Source organism: Protopterus annectens, chromosome 7.part1 (assembly GCF_019279795.1).
Source record: "Protopterus annectens isolate FY-2018-M chromosome 7.part1, PAN1.0, whole genome shotgun sequence".
NCBI classification, from domain to species: domain Eukaryota; kingdom Metazoa; phylum Chordata; order Ceratodontiformes; family Protopteridae; genus Protopterus; species Protopterus annectens.
The window spans coordinates 523,970,802-523,995,914 of record NC_056740.1 but is presented as its reverse complement, the minus strand read 5'-3'; the positions used below and the strand labels follow the sequence as shown (position 1 = coordinate 523,995,914).

The 25,113-nt window shown below is 42.5% G+C and overlaps 1 protein-coding gene across 4 annotated transcripts in view; it reads left to right on the top strand.

Moving 5' to 3' along the window:
• The window catches only part of CCPG1 (cell cycle progression 1), a 1,059,961-nt gene that overhangs the window by 806,647 nt on the left and 228,201 nt on the right, over nt 1-25,113 (top strand). The window lies entirely within an intron of this gene.

The following is a 25,113-nucleotide window of genomic DNA, read 5'->3' as shown; positions in this document are numbered from 1 at the left end:
TGGCGTTATTTCTTTGTGCCATCTACTGACTTACTTTCTAGAGGCTGGTAAAGTACCTCTGATACCTTGTTCTTTGCAATTGCAACTCCTTTCTTAGCATCTTTGTTAGCCAACGCCTAGTCTGTCTTTTCTGTCTACGACTTTTGCCTGCACATGTTCATCGTGTTTCACTGTTGCAGTCCTAACCAATGGTTTATCCGGCTCCCGGTAGCCCTCAATTGGCCAGAATACCAAGGGTAAGTAAAAATGATGTCGGCTGTCGGTTGTAAATGACGTCGGGGCATCCGATACAAAAGGAGGCAGCCAATGTCACTTCCTCAGTCTTCCTTGCCGCAGAGCCCGAAGCAGAAGCATTTTCCGACTGCAAAGTTGAAGTCAACTACAGCTAAGTACCCTGTTGTGGATCCTCTTTTCATGCCTTAACAAATGTCAGAAAAGGTTACTAATTGTCTTACCTGTGGAAAGCAGATTCCCCATAGAGATTTTCATTCCTATTGTATTATTTGTTTAGGGCTTGACCACAATGTTCCTAATTGTGATCTTTGTGCTTCCTTTAATCCGCGTACTATTCGTCTAGCTAAGCATATTGGAGTTTGACTTAAGTTTGTCGGTATGGTGTCCACTGGTCTTCAGGCTTCAGATATCCCCAAGAAACATAAGGACAAGGACAGCGACAGGCTTCTGAAGGTCAAGTCCTCGGATGATGTTAGGTTGGTCGTCAGTCATGCGGTAGCCAGTGAGGTGCCTTTGCAGTCCCTGCAGCTTTTCGACCGCAGGCCTCGGTTGAGACCATTTCTGAGGTTCCCAGGCCTTTGGCGTCCATTTTGCCTTCTGACTTTCTGCCTGTTGCCTCTTCAGCTGGACCCGGATCTGCGAAGCTGGCTCCGGTGTCCGAGACCTCAGTTCTTCGTTCAGACAGCAAGCTCGTACCGACAACTTCAGCTGCAACTTCAGAGGCTGCCAGGCCTCCCGAGTCCTTTAGACTTGCAGGTAAATCTTCCAGTCGTAAGCCTGTGAAGAAGCAGGCTCCAGTTTCCTCTCAGTCCCCTCATTCTCAAATGGTTAAAATGGCTGATGACCTTTTGAGTCTTATTAGGGGTTCACAGCCTCCTCCTTCAAAAAGGGGTAGGGATGTTTCTCCTGAGGCTTTGTCCTTTTCAGGTTCGGATACTTCCAGTATTCCTGTGGATGAAGAAGAAGTTTCTCAAGCTTTCTCTCCTTTTGAGGATTCCGACTCATAGGAGTCCATCCCTTCTGCTTCTCCTCCAGAGGATTTCTCTTTTGGTGGTACTTTAAATACACTCGGAACATTTTAGATGGGAAAGGCAAGATTACCCCCTTTCTAAGAAAAGGATTAGGGAGTTTTGGATTTGCCTCAGCATAAGCCTTTGGCTATTCCTCCTGTGTTGGAAGTGGTTGATGTTTTTCTGGAAAATTCCTTGACTCCGAAATCGGTTCCTCTTGCTCCCAGGAAGCCTAACAGGTACTATAGAGTTCTTGATTCTCATTTGTTTCTTTTCAGGAATCCGTTGGCTGATCCAGAGGTTATTTCTCAAGGCCGTAAAGGAGTTAAGGCCACTGTTATTAAAAATCCTGTTCCTTCTGACAGGGAATCCAGGAACCTAGATAGGTGGGGTAAAAAGGTTTATACCTCTGCCGCTCTTGCTGTTAGGTCTACTAATTGTCTTTTTCATATGCTGAAGTACCAGCAGCACACCTTGGAAGCTATTAAATCTAGGATAGCAGGTATGCCTCAGTTGGCGGAGAGTAAAGGATATGCAGGATTTGCTGAATTCTGCCAGTCTAGTCAATAAGCATTCTGTACATTGTGGTTTTGACATTCTAGAAGCCTCCTATAGAGCTACAGCTACTGGCTCTGTTATTAGAAGGCACACTTGGCTCAGGGAGCAGCCCCTACCAGAGGCTGTTAAGGCTAAGCTTTTAGATGTAACTTTGCATAAGGACAGTCTTTTTAGCAGTAAAGCAGAGGAAGTGCTCAAGAAGATGGAAGACAAGGCCATGTCTATGCAGACAGTTAGACTTTCTGCAAGTTCAGCCTCCTCATTTTATTAGGAATTACCCTTCTAATAGTTGGACGTTCCGTGATACTAGCAGACTGAGCCGATCTAGGACTAGAGGTTACAAATCTTTTAGGGGGTAGGGGGCTACCCCTCAAAGGTCTAAGCATTGGCAGGCTTCCCCTTCCAAGGCAGGAAGTTCTAAACCTGCATCTCAATCTAAGCATTCTCAATGACTCTGTCCAGCTTCTGCCTGTTCTTGCCTGCCCGGAGAGTCCTTTAAAGGGAAGCTTGGCCCTGTTTCCAAATGTTTGGGCTACCATCACGGACGACATATGGGTACTCAGAACTGTATCCCTAGAGCACAAGTTTTCTTTCCACACCTTTTCAGTACCCAAAGGATTCCCGGACACTCCACGAAATCAAAGGGCAGAAGTAGAAAAGCAAATTTTGTGTCTGTTAACATCTGGGAGCAATAGAATCAGTTCCTGCTCAGCAGATAGGCCAGGGATTCTATTCCAGACTTTTCCTAGTTCCAAAAAAAGAAGGCACCTGGCATGCTATCCAGGATCTATTAAGTCCAACAACTTTGCTGGTGACTCTCTTTTCACTAACACAGTAGGTAGAAATTGGAATCTTCTACCTAGTGACATAACTCTGACTACATCTCTGCCTCTTTTCAAACAGAAAATTAAACTGTACTTCCAAAACCACTGGCTCTGTTCCTGCAGTACACCTGACTAATTATCTTATTTTTCACCCTTTTACTCCACTCTTTTCCTCTCTACTCTAACTCCTGTTCTGATTCTACTACTTTTAGAATTTTAAGTATCATACATATTCTGTAAAATTGTTGTAATTTAAGAACTGTACATTTTTCAAAAAATGCTTTGATAGTGTGAATATCTCTCATGCATTTGTTCTTTAATCCTTATAAGCTGTATCATATAGTAATCTATTTTTATGTAATGTACCAGTATATAGTGGAGCTTTTCTCCTCGGGCCTCTGCTGAAAATGGACTTGTATCCAGCCAGACCAGCCCGGTCAACAAATGTAAATTAAAATAAATAAAAAATAAATCTATCCATCCTGAAAACTTTCTTGATAATTCCAAAGTTCAGAATGCTCACTCTGCATCAGTTACTGCCAATGTTAGAAAAGGATTCCTGGCTAGTAGCATTGGATCTCAAAGAAGCTTATCTGCACATCCCTGTCAGGGAAATTTGCAAGCAATACCTTCATTTCAGGATGGGCAAGCAACATTATCAGTTCTCTGCACTGCCCTTTGGCTTATCTACTGCTCCCAAATTTTTCACAAAGTGCCTGGCTCCAGTCATTGCTTTTTGCAGGCAAAAGAAAATTCAGATTTATCCATACTTGGACGACTGTCTAATTCAAGCAAATTCTCAGGAGCAGCTGCTAAAGGATCTAGAATTTGTGAAGACTCCTTGCTCTTCCTTGGGTTACACACTCAACGTGGAAAAAATCAAAAATGGTACCATCCAAAGAGATAACATTCCTGGGAGCAAGTCTGAACACAGCCGCCCAGATGATATATCTCACCCAGGAGAAGCAGACAGCTCTTTCATTTTACTTCAAGGATTTGGCAAGCCTGTCCCAGCTCCCTGCAAGGAAATACCTGCAAGCTCTGTGATTCATGGCCTCTTGCATTCTCATGATTCCATATGCAAAACTGCATATGAGGATGTTGCAATGGTATCTCAAGAACACACACAGGACCTGGATGTGATAATTCCTCTGCTTCCATGTCTGCGGACAGAGTTTCTTTGGTGGGCAGCAGCCTGTCTACAGAACAAAGGCATGCCTTTTCACCCACTCCTAGCCACTCAAGTTCTTACCGCAGACGCATTGGACTACACCTGGGGAGCTCAACTGGATGGCAGATGCATACCGGGAAGCTGGAATTTCGAGCAGATGCACCTGCACATAAATTTAAAGGAGGAGGGAGAGACTCATTCTTACCTCCTGTGCAGACCGAGCACGAGTCTTTAGTCCTTAGCAGCATCCCTGGGCCTGCATCTCCTAGCTCAGTTTCTTCCAGGAAGGCTCAGTGTTTTGGCAGACCAGTTGAGCAGACAAACCGTGGATCCTCACGAGTGGCAGTTGAATGGAGCAGTTTTTTACAGCATCATTCAACATTGGGGCACTCCTCAAGTGGATCTCTTCTCCTCTCCAGACAACCATCTTCTTACCTGTTTTTTGCACCAGACAGCATCACAGCAGAGCCTGGAGAGTGGATGCTCTGTCCTTCCCTTGGACGCTGCTGTCAGTTTATGCCTTTTTCCATTTTCCAAATGTTTACCTTATTTTTGTTCCACAGGTCTTTTTTTATGTATACTTCAGACTCCGCAGCTGTATTTGCTATGTATCTACAGTGGTGAGGAAATCATTCTGTGTTGCACAACTTATAAACAAAGGTATTGCATCTAAGTCCAAGGAAGTCATTGTTCCATTGTATTCGGCATTCATCAGACTTATCATTGAGTACAGTGCCTCCTTCGGTATGTACCTAACCAGGCATATCCAACAACTGGAACATCCACAGATGTCTCTCACTAAAAAAAATGCAGAGATTAATTAAAATGTCCTATGCAGACCACCTCAAGGCTCTGTCCCTGCATTCTGTCTCCTACAGGCTTTTGAGGAGAGATCTATGCCTGACCTACAGGGCATTATCAGACCCCACTCTAATGGACCTCCTTTATATCCACAAAACAAACAGCACCAGAATTACTCATTCTAAAGACTTAAATCTGGCCTGTCATGTAAATACAACCTGTTGGAAAGGTAGGTATGTATACCAGAGACTACTCCATCTATGGAACAGACTCCCCATCTATGTGAAGCACGAGTTCCTCCCTAACCTTATTCAAGCGCAACTTGGACAATTGGGTGGGAAACCAGAAATTCATCCCTGGTTTGGCACCTATGTCTCTAATGGACACGGGTAACCTGTAAATGGTTCATCTTCCAGGTCCATGCTTACACTTATCAAGGGTATCAGAACTTGTTAGAGATGTTGGATGCATGGCTAGGCTTAATAAGGCCCTTGTGGTTGTTAGCCTGGTAAACACCTATGAACCTATTCAGACCATTAAATATCTAGGTTTAACTGTTCAAGAGATACAGGAAGTCATTTCTAAACCTCTGCCCCATTGGAAATGTATCCTTGCCACACATTAGTTTTAGTAACATTTATTTGTTATCCTAAATGAGTAGCAAATGCATTCTGTGAAATGGGCCATCTTTTTTTCCTGATTTGCCAATGTCAGTACAATATCATCTACAAACAGTGAAATTTAGTTGTTTCTTCACTCCACTGATAACTCTGCACCTCCAAACACCTTATCCTAGTTGCCAGTTATTGTAAATACAATGCAAATAATAATGGAGGCACTAGGTACCCATTCTTGGTATTCCTGCTTGACTCAAACTAGTCATATGCATTAACTTTTGCAGTTAATCTGTATATATATATATATATATATATATATATATATATATATCTATATATGCACAGGTCTACCTGATAACACTGACACGAAAAAAAAAACGACAAAAAAAAAGAAAGTTCAAAAACACGAAACTTCACATGCCCGACAAACCAAAATCCTGACAATCAACAAAACAAATAACTTTCCCAAAAAACATACACACAACACAAGCACACCAAAAACCTTACAAACCTACACTAAACCTTACATACACAACTATCTGTGCACTAACCTTAACCCAAACTGTAACCCTAAGGTCCGTCACTATCGCACACTTACCTTACCCGCACCCTAACCCTAACTCAATCCGCCCCTAACCCTTAACTCTGTCACTATCACACACTTACCTGACCCGCACCCTACCCTAACGTCCGTCACTATCATACACTTACCTTACCCATACCCTGACCCTAACGTCCATCCCTATCGCACACTTACGGTGTTCTCAGTGTTGGGATTCTCAACTTTCGGTCTTCTCCGTTGTTGATCTTACAATGTCGGTGTTCTCGTTGTTGGCGTTGTGCACTTTGGCGTTTTCAGGTAGACCCATATACACACACACACACACACACACACACCTATAATGAGCTGCACAGGTTTCCTAGAAAATCCCATCTGCTTCAGGATCTGTGTTTAAAAAAAAAATTGCAGCTGACTCTGTGAAAGGCCTTGTCAGCATCCATGCCTAGAATAGTTAATAATTTCCCAGTGTCCTCCGCACTTTCGGTAATTAGGACAGTCTTTATTAGGTTGACATTATATTACTTTCCCTTCTCAAATCCAAAGTGATCAATGTGTATCATCTGGCAAAAAAAAAAAAAAAAAAAAAACAGCAGTCTCTGAGACAAAATTGTCATGAATACCTTGTAGCGAAGTTCATCATTGAGGTGAGTCTTCCCTTCTTTGTGACTGTTTCATTCTACAACTTTCTGGATTTCAGCACAGTAATATTGCTGTCATTAATTGCAGCCACTCTTCCAGTAATCTGACTTTCCAGCTTCCAGCACTTGGTTGATATCTCATGTAATTCTGATGTTTTACCAATTATCTGTGTCTTCATTGCCTGCAGCAATTCATCTGGGCTTTACTTGCTCATCTGTCAATCACAGAAGTGGAATCTGTTCCAAGTGATTCTCTCTGTGTTGATTTGGTGAGTTCTGTTCCTAGTATAAATAGTCCTGCATATTGCCTGAATAGCTCTAGAATCCCATGGGGTCCTTTATCGCTTGCCCCATACTGTCATCTTTTATTTGATGTACTTTCCTCTCAAGTGTCTCCTCCTTTTAGGTAGGTCACAAGTACCCTAACTTACTTGAGTATTGTCAAAATAAAAATCTTTTTTTATATTTAATGTAATTCTCCTACTTAAGTAGTCTGCCATTCTTTCTTTCCCTGTTCTTGCTTTTTTTTTTGTAGCTGTGTAATTTCAGCTTTTATCTTTTGAAAGCTTTTTCTGTCACTTTTTTTCAGTCCTTCAAGAATATTGTGTCATAGTTGTAACATCCCACTTGTCTGCTCTCCCATCTGGATCCTCTCCTGATGTACCATTTAACACTCCCTCCCCATGCTTTCTGTTTTCTAGCAGAAATCCTGGGAAATGCTAATGCTCATCTCCTTTATTACCTAATCTTCCTGAATTTGTGTGTTGCCTGGGGTATGGTCTGATAGTGTTAGTGGGTATGTTTGACAAAGCTTGACCCTAAATACATATTCTTGTATTGTGCAAATTCTTGTCAAGTCTTGACCAAGATGTATGTATGGGCAAACTATATACATTTTTTTTCTTTAGCAATCAAACCTAGATATACAAGGCCAAAAATCTTACAGGTACCCCAATCTCTCTCAGTCTCTGAATAAGTTCTCATTCTGGGTTCCACTTCTATGGTCTGCATCTTGAAAATAATAATTGTGCGCCATAAGTGTCTTACCGCAATTGGTTACTGTGCTGAGCGACATGTCAGCCCTCAGCAGTTTTAGTTCCCTTTTAGCTAGCATTTATAGGCCAGCAGTATAAATAATACATCTCTATCCTTTTACTTCTATGAATCTTCCTTTATTTTCTTCCCTCTTCAACTTTGATTGGCAAAGCTTTAGATATTATCTGGATTAGACCCTTACATCTGTTGAGCACACAGCTAGATTACAATTGTTTGTAACTAAATTCCACTGATTATTGTCACTATATATAGAAATGATTCTGTTGCATTGTGACCACACCTGGTTTAATTTTTCCAAGTTTTTTGGGTTTCTAATACCATGATAGGAATGGACCCAGTTTCTAAAGTCAAAGTATGATTAAAGTTCATGAAATAAGTTAAATATTTGATGTTAACCAAAAGTGCCCTTTACAGCATCCACAGTGTACTCAGAACTGATTCCTTCTGCAGTTCATATCAAGCTACACATATCAGCATATCTAAATATGACTGTAAATTCATTTTGATGAGACCCATTGCTCCTACTACTGATGGAAATGTCTGGGTATCCTTCTAATCTGCCCTAATTTCTGCCTGCAAATCCTGGTATTTTATGACTTCGTGTCTGTCTCTATGTAAGACACTCTAATCAGTGGGTGTAACAATTTCAATCAACCCTCTTTTTTCCTGGACTGCTATATCCAGTTTTCTCGCATCTGTTTTTTGAACTGTTGGTAATGGATGATCTCATGTGATATAAACTTCATTTTCTATAATGCTTTGTGGCTAATGTTTCCAATGCTTCTGAGCTAATTCAATATTGTAATGTTTGCTTTATCCCCAGTGCAACAGTCTTTCCACGTTATTATGCCTTTCAGTATACAGGCCCTCTATCATTTGTGTATGACACCCAACATCAAGATGTGTGCCTCTTTCCAGTTCTGTTTACAAAACCTGCACTTGCTGTAGGCATTTTGAAATGTAGCATCAGGCACGCATTTCACAAGGTCTGCTAAACAGTTAACATTTCAGCTGAATATGTTAAGTCCTACTTTGGCCCTTTTTATTCCTTGTTTCATCTGTTTCTTCTCTCCTGTCAGTTCACTTAAAGCCAGTCCCCACGTACCTCCTCCATTGTCCACAGCAAAACTAATTTTCCTGTTACTCCTCCCAACACTCAGCTCCATCTCATTAGTCCATTCTGTCCTTCAACATAGCTACTGTAAATTCAGATGCTCTAAAATTATTCAGATTGTAACCTGAACAACAACATAAGATTTTTTTTTACTTAAAGTTCTATGTGATGCATTAGTTTGTCCTCCAAAGGCAAGAGTCATAGCACCATTGTGGGTGTTGCAGTGCAGCCCCAAGACCTCAGTTACCATGATCCCCAAAGTGCAGTTTCTTTTATGAAGAGACAAGTTCTAAGTGCAGCATCCCCAACAGATCACCCAAAATTCTTTGGACCCTTTGTCCATGGAAAAATGTACAGTCCTTTACAAGTCAATGGGCCCTTAAAAACATAGCGTCATGAAAGCTTATTTGGTGCAAACAAAAAAAATAATCATATAGATATAGAGGCAACATTCCTCAGTTTGTTTGAAAATCTAGTCACCAGCATAAACAAGGAAAAAACTAAATAAATAGTCCTTAGTTCTGCTATATTCTTGAAGATCCAGTCCAAGTATGTCATTTTTCAAACTTCTACATAGCTTTTATAATTGAGTTGGCTGTGTCTGATAACATCAACAAGAACAAAGTAAAAAAGTTCAGATGCATGTTGTGCCAGCTGCACTGAAAACAAATGCAACCATATCATTTCAGCATTGCTGCTTGTGTTCACTTCTGGGTTCCATTGTAAATAAGCAAGTAACAAATCTTTACCCCTTTTTATAGAAATGCATATACTTTCTTAAAATATCGTATAAAATGCAGTGGGAAATTCCTGACAGATTAAGCAGTTTGTCCATAGTCTTGTAATTGTGATCCAAACTTTCCACCAGGAGGCAGTCATACTTGTTAAGCATGTCTGACAATGCCTGCTTCACAGATGGTGATGCCGCCTTCCAGTTCTTCACTTTGTGTGCTCTTTCTGGCATCCTACCAATAACATTTTGGATATCCTAACCCAACTCCTTTAAGGGGGGGGGGGGGCATGAACCCGCATCACCTCATACACTTCATTTTTGTGAATGCGAGTGTGCATTTCTAGACACTTGCTTTAAAATCTACCAAGGCTACCCCTCCTTGCATTGCCATCCCTTCCTCCAAGAGATAGTAGCAATGTGTACATCTGCTTCCACCCAACCCCCGAACAGATAGGCCTATCCTTCCTCTCTGCCAGTGCCATCAACCACCAAAGTTTCTAGCTGAACTCTGACCACCCGGGCTATAGACAGGATTTTATCCATTTATGCCACTGGCGCTGGACACGAATGCTGTTCTTGTTAAGAACCTTGTGATCAGCCTTGTGGTGTTTGGATGAGGCTACCTGATGTGGCTTCATGGGACACTTGTGCCAATGAGATGAATCTATACATAAGAAGTACTAGTCCTCAGCAGGAAGTCCAGCTGTGTCATCCATGACATGCCACAAACATATGACTTTCAGGGTTGTGTACATCTTGTGCCATTGGGCATTGAGCACTCAGGACATCACTGGTCATTGCTCAGTGTATTGTGCTTCCCCCAATGGCAGGCATCTAAGATAAGCCATATTGTGTATTCAGAACATGTTTCCTGTTGCACCATTAATCAAGTGACTCTTCTAGCAGTTATGGCAAAGTACATAGAATATAAAAAATATGGAACACACACAAACACACACACACACACACACACATATATATATATATATATATATATATATATATATATATATATATATATATTGACACACAAACACACGCACACAGAATTGAAAAATGTTATGCCAAACATTCATTAATGTGTCCTTTGTGACATCCTCTACCCCAAGGAGCTACCACACTGACAATAAGCCCCAAGAGCAAACCCATTTGTCTGGGATTTGGAAGTTATGTGGACAGTGACCTACCTTGTGACCAACATGCACCCTTTATTGTAAGAAAGTCCTTGTATAATATTGCACAGCTTATAAACAAAGTGATTGTGTCTAGATCTAGGTTATGTCATTGCTCCCCCCCTATATTCCACCTTCATTAGGCCAGTCATTGTAGAACGCCCCCTTTGGCATGTATCAGTCCAGACACATGCAACAACTGGAACGCCCCCAGAGATAGCTTACTTAAAAGGGTACAAGGCCTGAACAACATGTTCTGTATGGATGACTCAAAACCTTGGCATTATACTTGGTATCCTAAGACTGCTAAGAGGTGATCAGTGTCTGATGTAGAAGGCATCCTCCAACCCATTTCTGATGGACTTACTGCACATCAGCAAGTCAAATGGCTTCTGAAATTCTCAGTCAAGGGGTCTAAACCTCTTCTGCAACATCAACAGAAGTGTATCTCGCAGCGGATACCGGTGCTCTGGAACAGGATCCCCAGCAACATAAAATAAAGTTCATCCCTGATTGTATCCAAGTGGAACTTGGATCTATGGATGGGAAACAGAAAATTTACCCCAGGACCGCTCCCTGTACTACTGATAGACAGAGGCAACTCCTAAATGCTTTATCCCATGTAGGAGTCCCCTTAAATTATCTATGGTGGGATCCCAGTTAGTCTCATTAGGGTAATATGTATTTATCGGCCTTGGAATGGGTAAGACCAATCTCTAACCAAATAGGACAGGTTAATTTGTGCACAGAAAGGAAAACTGGCTAGGCTTAAAATGGCCCACAAGGACAGCTAGCCTAGTACTTACTTATGAACATGTTTATACACGCATTCTCATCACACACACACACACACACACACACACACACACTCACCAACTAAGGCAAGCCTGTCTTTGTGGCACAGAGGTATAATGCCTTAACTTGGAGCAGCATTCTTGAGCTTCAGTAGTGACTCCATTGGAATAGCTGTGCACAAGAAGAAGAAGAAAGTGAGCAACATTTACAAGATCACCCATTCTGGAGTGAAGAGAGATGGTGGTTGTGGTCAGGCACCCATCTGCAATGCAAGTATAGTCTTGCCAATCAGTGTTTGCAGCACCGGGGGGATGTGATCTTGTTGATCCCAAGCTAATAATGGTTGCTCCCATTGGTGTGTGTTTGTGTGTGTGTCGTAGCATGCAGACATAGGCAGAGGGCATAAAACTTTCTACAGTGATGTGGGTGCACATGTAAGTTGCCAGGGGTGGGTTTAAGACAAAAACAACAACAAAATGCCTTCATTACTGAATACTGATAAGGGTGTAAGCACTACCATTCCTGCTTATATATATATATATATGATGGCTGCCATACTGTTTTTGTCCTCCTAGGGAAGTATCTAGGACAGAAAAATGAATGGACTGGGCTGGGGTGAACTGAGCTGGTAAGATAAAGCTAAGTGGTCAACAGACATGGTGGAAAAAAGCATAGAAAAAAATACTGCTGCTGAGGGTAGCCATGCACAGAATCAGCGTCTGTGATGAGAAGCAGTTGGTGTGTGACAAAGTAACAGCACTGTTTCACTGGAGTGGCATTACTGGGCCTGACATCCTTCAGAGTGAAATCCTTTTTCACATGTTAAATATAGATGATTTTGACAAAATCACAGGATGTATACTACTCATGTAAAACAGTGTATACGCTGTCCTTTTTTGTGCATATGTGTTTTGTTTTCTTTGACCAAAAGTATGCCCAGAAGTCTAAGAACATGGATGTGCATCTTTGCAGATTTGACCGAAAATGTTACATGCAGATATGGATCGGCTTGAGCAGGTAAAGTGAGCACAGATATAGCAGTGAATTGCCTTTCCTTAAACGTTAAGCCTGTCTGCATGACGACATCTGTGCACATGTGTAGTTGAGCATGTATTTTCTCTATTAATGTCCATATTTGCAGTGCGAGCAACAAGTATACACATTGTACACAGACCTTTTTAAGCCTACCTTTTCAATCCAAATCACTGAAAAGTTCTTATACCCTTGATAAGTGTAAACAGGGCTTCGGAGATTAAACATTTATAAGCTAGGGATGGGAAGATGAACCATTTTACAGGTTGCCTGTGTCCATTAGAGACAAGTGCCAAACCAGGGATGAATTTTCCTGTTCCCCATCCCAGTTGTCCAGGTTGCACTTGAATTGGGTTAGGGAGGAACTCTGCTTCACATGGATGGGGAGCCTGTTCCAGAGATGGGATAATCTCCAAGATGCATACCTCTCTCTCCAGTAGGTCTTGTTTATATCACAGGCAAGGCTTAAGTCTTTCGAACGAGTAATTCTGGTGGTTTGTTTTGCGGATATGCAGGAGATCCATCAGAGTGGGGTTTAACATACAATGGGTCACACAGGGTCTCAGCCACTCATAGTCCCAATATTTGTGTAGTGCTATGGCACATAGATGGCTTTTCTGGATCTCTCAATGTGTGCCATGTTTATACTGGCAGTAGATGTAAGGGGCAGAACACAAGCCCATAGCAATACTGACAGTGTATATCTATGTGTGCTGCATAATGTACAAAACACATGCATTTTCCTCCTGATGTTGCAGTTGCATCTTACCATGACTGTTGGATATTAGACCACTGATGACGAACCTTTTGGGCTCAGCATGTCAAAAATTTGGAAAATTCCTGTCTTGACTCTGCTTGTGTGGGCCCCCCCAAAACAGAACAGAAACAATTCTTTACATATTCGTTCATTTGAAATAATGCAGTCCAGTCCTGTGTGCTGCTGTGCATTATAAAAGTAAAAGAAAAATCAGTGACTTAAAAACAGAAAATGATATGTGTTCCGATAATTGGGCTTAAAATAGTGCACCAAAAAATTACCCTGCTTTTAATAGTAATTTTGAATTGAACTGAAAAAATATGGAACACATTGCATATGATTTGATTAACATCAATTAATGACTTTTTTTGTTGCTGAGTTTTAATAAATAAGTGCATTGTCACACATTTCTTGTATTTTTGTTAATTTAGTTTCTTTGGTAACTTGGGTGTTGGTAAACACTGGTGTGTTACCCGAAACGTGGTGCGTCACCTCTGACACTCGTGTCATAGCATCACTGTATTAGACTGAAGAACAATCCTATTAAAAGATATGCTCATATGAGGATGCTGTACATGTTTAGCAGTGAAAGTCCCTTGAACACACAAAAGCAGAATGTGTAAGCAGGGAGATGTCTGAAAACTCATGTGGCATGTTTATAAAGTAAGCATAGTTTGTGTGGTCCTGTCACATACATTGAATGGAATACTTAAACAATAATCCATGACCGAGTCTGGGTGAATCCTGTGTTACCTATACTCAGGAGTGGATTATTGCTATTTGACACTGACATAATTTAGAAAAAGTAAGACCTTTTCTGTCAAGTAATGTCATTGCATAAAAGGACTTTAGCATTCTGCCTCCTTCCGGTAGTCTTGGGCATCCAATTTATGGACTGGTCATACTCCTTAAGGCAGTACATGCTGCACATTACATTGAGTTGAACACCCCCCCCCCCCCCAACTACCCACCCAATATGAATTACAGCTCAAAACTCTCCCTGATTTTGCCTGCTGCATTGCACTGTCCCTCTTAAAACTTTTTGATATTCTGTTAAATCACAAAGGATCACAGTTAGTCAGTAAACCCCGACGGGTTTCATAATTTTTCCTTTTAGAAAATGCATGTCGATGCAGAAGTTGTTTAGTGTATTGCAGGAATTTATTTTTGCGGTTGAAGGGTGGAAACAAACTTCCAGCCTTCTGTGTAATGTATAATGTTTCCTCCAGTTTAAGGAGAAGAGCACAGGGCAGTTGTAACTTTATAGTTGTAGTTCATTGGCCTTCAACTTGTTTTCTCTGCTTTGCAGAGATAAAATCTGGGCAGCTGTAGGTATTTATTTTAATAGTTACAGCTGCTGTTTGGTTTGTTTTCTCTGCTTCATAGACACGAGGATACTGCAAATTTTCTTGAGCAGAGTAATGTTTCTGTTGACCGGACTTTTTCCAGTTGGAAACGGTCATAGTATTATATGGAGGTGCATCAGTGTTTAACAGCTATCCTGCTAATGATGGCAATTCTGACATTCAAGAATGCAATGCAGTCTATTAGTGGTGCATAGATGAAATATCTGCTGCTTTTAACCACAGTGAGGCATCCAGATTTAACCACAGTGAGGCATCCAGATCTGGGGCATAAAGGTTTGCTGCCACTGGCGAAAGTTTCCAAATGGATGGAAATGTGTGGCTGTACTGGTGAGCCTAGTCACCTTTAAGCGGCTCCAGCAGCATGAAATGCCATCCCGGGAATGAGGACATCAGATTATTGCACAGAGTGGCATCACCTAGAACCCTCCTGGAAGCATTGTTATGTCACTTCAGTTTTTTATTGTTGCCACTTCTGCAGTGTGAGAGTGGGGAATTTAAAACCTTTTAAAGTCCATCTTGCAGTATATAGTTTCATAGTTTAGTACTAGACTATCTGCCCTGGGGCATTTGTAAGCCTAGCCATAGTGATGTGGCTTTTGCCACCCCATGAAATGGTACAAAAATGTACAGAATAAATTTAGAATACTGTGCCTCTGTCTAGTAGTGACACAATGAAGGTCCCCTTATATAATAGAATTAGTTTACTGTGCCCCTGTCTAGCAGTGACACAGATGTGACCCCTGGGGTAAACTTACGATCTCCCATCCACTCATCAAGATTTGTCTTGAAGAGAGTCAGTGAGGGGCTCTGCCTAATATGAACTGGGATCTTGTTCCAAAGCATGGGAAGCCTCTGGGTTATGAGTCTATCCCTCCAGCATGTCCTATTCATACTTGTGCCGAGGTTTAAGTCTTTAGCTCTCGTGGTCCCAATGGATTTGGATTTTTTGAGGTGGATCATGTCCATCAGATCCTGATTGGACATGGCCTTGTACGTCATGCAGAGATCACCTCTGAGCAGGCGGTATGCTACTGAATAGAGCTGAAGTTTCTTTAGTCTGGCAGAATAAGACGTATAGCCGTTTTATAGCATTTACTGTTTGTTACTGTATCTTTTTTTCCTTTCTCTGTAAAAAAAGAAAAAATATATATATATCCTTGTTTTCCCACTTTTCTGAACTAGAATAGTCCAGTCTTCAGATTTTGCTGATCTCTGGGCTTTGCCTTAGTTCCTGTGCTATCCATATCCTTATTTGGATAAGAGGAAGCTTCTTTGTTCACCAGTGGTAGTGGGGAGCACTGAGCAACCTATTTGTCCCTAGAGGATTGGTTCCAGCCCAGCAACTTGTAGTTTATTGGCCATTTTGGGTCAATTCCTGGCTCTTTTCAACCCCCTGCTATAAAGCCCGCTTTTGCGCGCTTTTCACTTGTAAAAGACTCAGCACAGCTCCTCGTGGTGTCCTGCAGAGTTCTACAAGCAGCAGAGAGTGAAAGAGTGACTTTCCTGGATTTATAAGTATTTTTTCTGGCTTTCGCTTAAATTACTGCATCTCAACTGCATTTCGCTTAAAAAACAGCTCTGCATATTGTTTTTACTGTACTTTGTTGAATTTATACTGTTAGCACTTTAAAAAGTTATTTTTTGTTTAATTTAATTGGTAGGCTAACACACTCAAGTGCGCTAGCCGTTTTATAGCATTTACTGTTTGTTACTGTATCTTTTTCTCCTTTCTCTGTAAAAAAAAAAAAAAAAGAAAAAAATATCCTTGTTTTCCCGCTTTTCTGAACTAGAATAGTCCAGTGTTCAGATTTTGCTGATCTCTGGGCTTTGTCTTGGTTCCTGTGCTATCCATATCCTTATTTGGATAAGAGGAAGCTTCTTTGCTCACCAGTGGGAGTGGGGAGCACTGAGCAACCTATTTGTCCCTAGAGGATTGGTTCCAGCCCAGCAACTTGTAGTTTATTGGCCATTTTGGGTCAATTCCTGGCTCTTTTCAACCCCTGCTATAAAGCCCGCTTTTGCGCTCTTTAGCGCGAAGTTGCTCATAGAGCAGCATCGGGCAGTGCCGGTTAATCAAGTTTAAACTATTTCTGGTCCGTAAAGTCTGCTCTTCAATTTTTCCCTTACAACTGTTCTACTTGCAATCTAAACAGCCTATACTCTATCTGAAAAGCTCAGCACTTGCTCCTAAAGCATTTTTTATACAGGTAAAGCACTCTTAAACAAAAGAAAGTACTTCATTCACCTAAATTCCCTTGAGTACCCATTTCCCTATAGGTCCTTTCTTACTCAGTTACACAGCAATCTTTTTCACTATTTCTAGCATGTCGAAGGGTCAGTCGCTGGCGTCCTGTCCTGTTCAGCTGGTGAATCTGGGAATCTTGAGGCAATGTTACAATTGCCTCATGTACACAGACAACCCTCTCCTCCTCCCAACAAATACAAATATATGCGAGAGATGCAACTATATAGCCAAACTGGAGGCTGAGCTCTCTCAATTCAGTACTGGCAAGACCAGTCAGGAGGAGAAGGTAACCACGCACACCACAAACCCAGTCTCACTTAGAACTATCACAACTGCAAACCAAACACATAAACACACAAAAACATACTCGGAGGCGCTGATTAAAAATCTACCAAAACAACAGAGGCCTCCAAAGCAGACACCCAAGCAACCGCCACCTCAAGACATAGCACATGCAACACATAGTTCACAAAGTCAGTGTGCTAAACAGTCACAGCCCTTAAGGCCAAACAACATGCCAGACACACTTGTAATAGGTGACTCCGTAGTCAGACACACTGACGTCCCGCTCACCAGACTGAACAAGGAAAAGGTCACCGTAAGCTGCCTGTCGGGAGCTAGAATCCGCCACATAACACAAGCACTCAGGTCACTCCACAGCAAGTACAAATATGACTCAGTCATTGTACATTCCGGTGTGAACGACCTGAGACGTACCTCCCTGGACTACATGAAAAGAGACATAGAGGAGCTCTCTGATTATGTAGCCCAGGCTGGTATGACCCTGACCCTGAGCAGCATCTTACCCTCACCAAGAGTGATGCCACAGTACAAAGACAAAATGATCAGTTTTAACAATTGGCTTAATTACTGGTGTCATTCTAAGGGGATCCAATGTCTGTCTGCTTGGGATGACATGCTTGACAAGCCACGCTGCTTCGCAAGGGATGGTTTGCACCTGTCACCCCTGGGCTTCCGGATATTGGCCAAGGCTCTTGCCACCCTCATTGTGCCTTTTTTAGGCAAGGCTCAAATGACAAACCTACCTCCCTAGAAAACACAAGTAGAAAAAAACTAAGGGTAATGCTGTTCAATGCCAGAAGTCTAAACCTCAAGATGCACGCCCTCGAAGCCCTCCTCAGCATGGAGAACATCGATGTCTGTGCAGTGACTGAAACCTGGTTCAAGGCTCCTGAGAGCACCCCAGCACTATCAGGTTTTACTTCATATCATGCTTTCCGGCCCCAAAACTTGGACCGAACCACAAAAGGAGGGGGGAGTATCCATATTCATCAAAGATACCCACACCTCCAGGTTAGTGGCAACGCACGAAGCATCGGAGACCATCCAGATGCAACTAACCATAGGCAAAACTGCCTTAGTTTGTAGCATGCTACAGACCACCCTCTCAAACTCAAGAACCCCACACAGCCTTCCTGAAGACACTGGAGAGTATGAATGTCTCTCCAAATACCATCATATTGGGAGACTTCAACTACCCAAACATAGACTGGGAACATTACTCAAGCCCCAACACCCTAGCCCAAAGGTTCCTAGAATTCATAAACTCAAATGCAGTGGAACAACTAGTCACCATTCCCACAAGAGGAGACTATATACTAGACCTGATCATCACAAACATGGGGACAAAGTGCTCCACACCGGAAGTATATCCCTCTTTAGTAAGATCAGACCATAAATTAATCTCACTGGAAATCCACATCCCGCCCCCACCCCCTGCACAAAAGACCACAGTGAAGAACTTCTCAAAAGCCAACTTCACACTTCTTAAGACTGAAGTGGTATCCTTCAAGGCCCCTGGGCCAGTGGAAACCACAACCCACACTGCTGAATCCTTTGCAAATGCCTTCTATGGGCACCTTCAAGAATGCATGGATCATGCAATCCCAAATAAAACCAAGACCCATTCCCCCAAAGGCAGGTGCCCGGTCTGGTGGACCCCAACCATAAACAAACTTTACAACAGGAGGAGGAAACTACTACATGACAGAGCAAAATCCCTAAAAGGGAAGGCATGTCTTATCAGTACTAGCAAAAAACTACGATCACTCATAAAATCATCCAAGGCCAACTTTGAGAGAAAAATTGCAAAAGACACAAAAGACTATCAATAGGCCTTCTTTAGCTATGTTAGAAACCTGGGTGGAAACTCCCAGATATGCTCAGAGTTAGTCCAAAATGACACAAAATACACTCAACCCACTGACATTGCCAACATTCTGGCAGACAGGTTCAGTGCAAATTTCTCGTCCCCCTCCCCCCCAAAAGGAGAAATAACTATCCCAGCAGAGTGTAGCCTCCCTAACATCTCAGATGCCCAGGTGAGAGCCGCCCTCTCTAAAGCTAAAAACACAGCATCAATGGGACCGGATGGTGTCCCGGGCTGTGTACTACATGAACTCCAAGAGGAACTAAACCCACACATAAGGCTGCTGTTTATTCTTAGCCTTACTACAGGATACGTACCCAACGAGTGGCGTATGGCAACAGTGGTCCCACTTCACAAAGGCGGTGCTTCTACGGACCCTGGAAATTACCGCCCCATAAGCTTGATGAGCCTGGTCTGCAAAGCTATGGAGAGGATCATTATGGAACTCATAAACAAAGACATTGGGGACCTACAGACATTGGATCCTACCCAATTTGGCTTTGTCAAGGGCAGATCCCGCCTTTTGAACTTGGTCGACTTTTTTGAAACAGTCACTAAGGCCATTGATGAGGGTAAGGCAGTTCACACAGCCTACCTTGACCTTGCAAAAGCCTTTGACACAATACCCCACTTGGGCATCATAGACAAACTCACCAGCTTAAATGTAAACCCATATGTCATAAGATGGGTTGCAAACTGGCTCAAGGACAGAACCCACAGGGTCAGAGTTGCTGGAGCTATGTCAGACTCTAAGCCAGTCACAAGCGGTGTCCCACAGGGCTCAGTCCTGGGACCCCTCTTGTTCGGCATTTATTTTTCCGAGGTACAGGCAAACATAGGAGGATTGTGGCTGACAAAGTTCGCAGATGACTTCAAACTGGGCGCCATAATTGATACTCCAGCGGACACAAACATCCTTCAGAGAGGCCTCATAGAAATGGATAATTGGTGCCAGAGCCATGGCCTTAAGCTGAACGCCAAAAAATGTATAGTCATACCCTTTGGGAAAAACAAGGTACCCACAAATTACCACATAGGTGGTAATCCATTAAGTACGGAAGAGGTAATCAGGGACCTAGGGACCCAGGTTGACAGTAACCTCTCATTTGACACTCACATTGCCAAAGTGGTTAAGAAGACCTTCTATATTGCCCACCTTATCATGAAGGGTTTCACATCTAGATCGAGAGGTCATTGTGCCCCTGTACTCTTCTCTTATCAGACCAATGATTGAGTACAATGCCCCATTTGGGATGTATCTTACCCGACACCTGCAGCAGTTGGAAAGACCCCAAAAGTTCCTCACCAAGAGGATAAAGGGTCTTAAACATATGTCATATGCTGCCTGACTGAAAAAACTCCAGCTCTATTCATTCGCATACCGCCTACTCAGAGGTGATCTGTGCCTGACGTACAAGGCCATGTCCAATCTGGAATTAATGGACATGCTCCACCTCAGAAAATCCAAATCCATCAGAGCCACGAGAGCAAGAGACTTAAACCTCAACACAGAAATAAATAGGACGTGCTGGAGGGACAGATTCATAACCCAGAGGCTCCCTACACTATGGAACAGAATCCCAATCCATGTTAGGCAGAGCCCCTCACTAACTCTATTCAAGAGAAATCTTGACTAGTGGATGGGAGATCGTAGGTTTACCCCGGGGGTCATCTCTTTGTCACTACTAGACAGAGGCACAATAAACTAAACCCTAAAAGGGCATAATATTCTCATCCTAAGGGGTGGTGAAAGCCACACACACTCTGGCTAGGCTTATAAATGCCCTAGGGCAGATAGCCTAGTATGAACCTATGAACCTATATGTTGGAGACCCTTGATCCTCTTGGTGAGGTACTTTTGTGGTCTCTCCAGCTGTTGTGAGGTACATACCAAATGGGGCATTGTACTCAATCATGGATCTGATGAGGGAGGAGTATAGGGGTACAATGACATCCTTGGATCTGGATGTGAATCCCTTCATGATGAGGTGTGCAAGGTAGAATGTTTTTCTAACCACTTTGGCAACGTGGGTGTCAAATGAGAGGTCGCTGTTGACTTGAGTCCCTAGGTCTCTAATTACTTTTTCCGTACTCGGGTTGCTGTCTATGTGATAATTTGTGGGTACTTTGTTTTTCCCAAAGGGGATGACTATACATTTTTTGGCATTTAGTTTAAGGCCGTGACTCCGGCACCAGTTGTCCGTTTCTGTGAGGCCTTTTTGTAGGATGTATGTGTCCGCTGGTGTATCGACTGTGGCGCCTAGTTTGCAGTCATCTGTGAACTTTGTCAGCCACAACCCTCCCATGTTTGCTTTAACATCTGAGAAATAAATGTCGAACAAGAGGGGAGGGGTCCCAGGACAGATCCCTGTGGGACACCACTTGTGACTGGCTTTGAGTCTGACATTGCTGCAGCGATTTTAACTTTATGGGTTCTGTCCTTTAGCCAGTTTACAACCCATCTAGTGACATAAGGGTTTACGTTTAAGCTGTTGAGCTTATCTATGATGCCTGAGTGGGGTATTGTGTCGAAGGCCTTAGCCAAGTCCAGGTAGGCTGTATGGACTGCTTTGCCCTCATCAATGGCTCTAGTGACTGTTTCGAAAAAGTCAACCAGGTTCAAAAGGCAGGATCTGCCCTTTACAAAGCCGAACTGGGTGGGGTCAAGTGTCTGTAGGTCCCCTATGTCTCTGTTTATGAGTTCCATAATGATTCTTTCCATAGCTTTGCAGACCAGGCTGGTTAAGCTTATGGGCGTAGTTCCCAGGGTCTGTAGAGGTACCCCCTTTGTGGAGTGGGACCACTGTTGCTGTACGCCAGTGTTCAGGTACATATCCTGTGGTAAGGCTAAGGTTAAATAGCATTTTTATGTGTGGGTTTAGCTCCTCTTGGAGTTCACGTAGCACGCAACCCGGCATACCATCAGGTCCCATTGATGCTGTGTTTTTAGCTTTGTTGAGGGCGGTTCTCACTTGGACATCTGAGATGACAGGGAGATTACATTCAGCTGGGCTAAGTATTTCTTCGTTTGGGGGTGAGGGAGGGGAGAAATTTGCACTGAACCTGTCAGCCAGAATGTTGGCAATATCTGTGGCTTCAGTGTATTTTTTGTTGTTGTGAACTAACTCTGAGCATATCTGAGGGTTTCTAACATAGCTGAAGAAGGCTTTGTGGTTATCTTTAGTGTCCTTAGTGATTTTTCTCTCAAAGTTGGTCTTGGATGTTTTTATGAGAGAACATAGTTTTCTGCTAATGTTGATCAGAGATGTCTTCCCTTTATGGGATTTTGCTCTGACGTGCAGTAGCTTCTTTCTTTTGTTATACAATTTGTTAATGGCTGAGGTCCACCAGACAGGACGCTTGCCTTTGGTGGAGAGGGACTTGGATTTATTTGGGATTGTATGATCCATGCATTCTTGGAGATGTCCATAGAAAGCATTTGTGAAGGATTCAGCATTGTGGGATGTGGTATCCACTGGCCCAGTGGGCTTAAAGGATACCATCCCAGTCTTAAGAAGAGTGAAGTCTGCTTTTGAGAAATTTTTCACTGTGGTCTTTTGTGCTGGGGTGGAGGTGGGATATGTATATCCAGGGTGATTGGTTTGTGGTCAGATCTCACTAGTGAGGGGTATACCTCCGATGTGGAGCATTTTGTCCCCATGTTTGTGATGATCAGGTCTAGTGTATTATCTCCCCTAGTGGGAGAGGTGACTAGTTGTTCCAGTGCATTTGAATTTATGAATTCCAGGAACCTTTGGGCTAGGGTGTTAGTGCTAGAATAATGGATGTAGTGCTTTACTTAGTACGAGAGTGCTTACTTAGTAGAGAAGTTAATTGCTAGGCTTATAATATAGTGAGTAGTCTGATTATACTAAGAGTAGAGCTTCCTTAAGGGAAAATTTGAAGAGCAGACTTGGCGGAGCCAGAAGAAGTTTAACCTTGTTTAACCAGCGCTGCGCTATGCTTCAAGCAAGAAAGCAGCATAAATGCGGATTTTAAACAGGGAACTACAAAGGAGCTAGAAATGGTCCAAAACAACCAATTACTACAGCTCTTGTGCTGAGGTCACTTCCTACAGGGACACTTAGGCTGCTCAAGGCTCCCCACTCCCACTGGTGAGCAAAGAAACTTCCTTCTATCCAAGTAAGGTAATGGATAACACAGGAACTACACCACAGCCCAGAATACAGCAATGCCTTAAACTGGTCTAAACTAGTCGAGGAGAGATGGGAAAACAAGGATTATTTTTTAGTTTTTTTGGTTTTTTGATAGAAACGCACAGAAAATGCAGAAACAGTGATAAATCAGTTACACAGGCTAGCACACTTTAGTGGGCAGCCTCAACAGTTAAATTAAACAAACAAACTTTCGATCAAATTCGACTAAAAGGTAACTTTAAGTGCAGATTTTAAAATACTGCAGCAAACGGCTAAAAAAAACAGTTTGCTTGTTCAGGGTAAGCTACAGAAGCTATTCCAAGTAATAAAACAGCAAAGATACTTAAATCCAGAAAGTTGTCGCTTTTCCGAGTTCTCTGTAGCTAGGACCACTCTGCAGGACCACGAGGAGCTTGTCTGAGCAGTATAGCCAGAAAAAAACGCCCACATGGTTAATTGAAATAAGCATTAACTTGATTAAGGCAAGATGTCATTCATTCAAGGTTTTAGACAGGTAGTTTGAGAGGTTTTATGGGGGTACACCAGTTACCATTATTGCCTCAAAGTGCTTGTTTCTTCAGTTTGGTTCCAGACTGGGGTATCTCTCACTGTGTCTGCATGAATTTTTGCTCATGAGTGCAAATGTAATGCTTTTGAGTGTGTCTGTGTCCTGCACTGGCCTGGCATCCCACCCCGGACTGGTTCCCTGCCTTTTGTGAAAATGAGCTCTTGCTCCCCATGTCTCTGGACTGGATAAAGCAGGTTATGCAAACTGATGGGGATTAATGTTTTTAGAATTAGATCCATTGGGATCAGTGCTCTACCCCACTTGCGTAATTGAATGAATGAATAAAAATGGATGTATTAATTTATTTATGCAAATGGTTGTATAGGTTGGTTTCTTAATTGTGTAAAACATGAAATTATAGCTAAAACAAAAAGAAACTAACCAGTATTTGGTAATTTTTATTCAATGAGTTGAAAACCCAGAAGTGCCTATTTTCAGTGGTGACTTAGCAGTAGTGTCTAAGTGACTTGTGTAGATCTTAAGCATTTAGTGAATCAAACCCAGGACTGTAGGGTGAAATTTGTCTACAGCCCATAACTTAACTCTGCTAAACTGCCAAATAGTATTAAGAATGTGGAGAAAAGGGGTTGGCACTGGTGAGTGTTGAATAGACTAATGTGTTTAAAAGCTGATAAAAGGGTGCCAAAGGTTTGCTTTGCATAATAACTGAATATTAGATGGTATAGCCATGGTGAAGTGCTGTTGTATTATTTAGTAACATTCTCTTATAGTCTCATTAATAAAGATAACTTTCCCCCTTTTGCACTGGTGCGTAAATCCATTGTACACTTGTAGTAGCACATACTAGGGAATGGCCCTAGTGAGGTAATAACATGCTTAGGAAGCATTGTTCAGATCCCAGGTGTGCTGCCATCCCACCATTATGTACACCATATTGTGCTTTAGTGTTTAGTCATGATGCCTTGGGCAGCATGTATGGTATTTGTTTGCTTCTGTCTGGTATGAGCACTGCAGATGTTCATCGTGTTTCACTGTTGCAGTCATGACTGTAGGGTTCTCCCCTGTTGGCAGGCAGCCCTCTGTCGTCCAGAATCCCAAAGTCTGGGTCCGGCGTCGGCTGTTCAGCCATGCTCCCTGACGTCAGAGCGCCAGGAGTACAAAGCTGACAAGCCGATGCCATGTTCTCCAGTCTTTCTTGCCATGCGGTGATAGCAGTTCGCAAGTGCCGGTCGGCTGACTCCTGACAATTTTCTCTGAACAAACTTCAGTCTGAAGACTTTCTTCTCCTACTCAAAGCTAAGTACCCCGTTGGGGAAACTTTTTTCTTGCTCCAGTCCGATGTCAGAAAAATTTAATAATTGTATTTCATGTGGGAAGCAAATACCTCATAAGGATTTTCATTCTTACTGTATTCCTTGCTTAGGCCCTGACCACAGCGTAGCTAGTTGTCGGTTTTGTGCTAGATTCAATCAACGTAGGTACGATTTTGCATTTCTTTACTTCGGTAGGCGTTTTAATTACAAAATGTCGTCGGATACGGTTCCGGCTACCGTAGTTCACAAACGACGCAA